The following is a 1,439-nucleotide window of genomic DNA, read 5'->3' on the forward strand; positions in this document are numbered from 1 at the left end:
TATCTGTGAAGCTACAAGTTTATCAATTTTTGTACTACCTGCGAATATCTTTTTCTCATCAAATGCAATACATAGTTTCTCTTGAAACCTATAAGCATCTTGTTTTTCTAAAGCTAATGGAAGGGAAAAGCTATCGTCACTTCTTAGCTCAGTAATGCCATGACCATTATTCATAAATCGTTGAACATGCAGAAAAACCATTGGAATTCCATCAATTTGAACCTTTTTTGTAAGCTCAGGTACAGTTTGAAAATTAGGCTCTTCATCTATCAACATTAGTAATGGCAACTCAACAACTTTTTTAAAGCATTACTAGTCTCTACTATCTTTTTATCAGAATGCTGGTAATTTTGCTTGAGAATCACACAAGGGTACTTGGTTCTCAGCTGCCAAATAATTTTTCTAGATAAAGTGGTCGCACCAGCTCCAGCAGTGTGGTATAACACACATTTTGCTGGCTCTGTTTTTCGCATTTTCCGTTCATTCAGCAAGTACATTAAACGATCAGTGATCTCTGTTTCTTCTTTACGTGTTATTACATCATCATTGCTTAGTGAAATAAATGAAACAGATTCACACTTATAGAAGTTAATCCGATGTTCTTTGTTGATTTCATGTCTTAAGCTACTATCCTCTGCTCCAGAGTCTCCTGTATGCTGACGAAGTTCTGCATGTTTTTGTGACAATGCTTTGAGCATTTCATGCTCTGCTACACTTTCATGAACCAACACAAAGTCTTCCTCAACAAACTGGATTTCTTGAGAACCATGGCGTGTAGGAAGTTTAATTGGAGGAATACTTTTTACTGTCAGTTTTTCACTAACACTTTTACAAAAGTTGAACAGTGGAAAATTAAATACTTTAATTTCCGATTTGTCTTTTAGCAACAAACATATCTCAACATTGTCAGTTAATACTACCACATTACCAAACTGAACACTCAGGAAATCACAGAAGTAAGAGAAGTCCTCTAAAAACTCTGAGTGTGGAAGTGCTTCAGACTTGCACGCAAACCTACCATAGCATAATACCAAACTGACTATGCCACCTGGTTTAACTTCAGTAATCATACCTCCAATGGTTTGGACAGTGTTGGAAATACGTTTTTTTACCAAATGGTTGTAATCTTTACGATTATTTAAAGGACATGCAAAATCTGACTTATCCAGGGAATCACCGTGTGGAAACAACCATGGTACGTGACCAGGTGTAACCAAGTCTGCTCTGTCAATATGATCCAAGTCAGCATATGAAAAGGGATTTGTATAGATTGTTTGTGATAAGCAATTGGACTTTATCCAATAGCTAGTATCATCACATTCACACATTGCAGAAAACAACCCATTTTCTTTACTGTGTGTATCAAAGTCTACAACTGCAGACCAAGGAATTGAGCTCAAATATACCAATTCATCATGTGGGATACCAAGTCCCTTAGC

This window comes from Dysidea avara, chromosome 10 (genome assembly GCF_963678975.1).
Source record: "Dysidea avara chromosome 10, odDysAvar1.4, whole genome shotgun sequence".
Taxonomy (NCBI): domain Eukaryota; kingdom Metazoa; phylum Porifera; class Demospongiae; order Dictyoceratida; family Dysideidae; genus Dysidea; species Dysidea avara.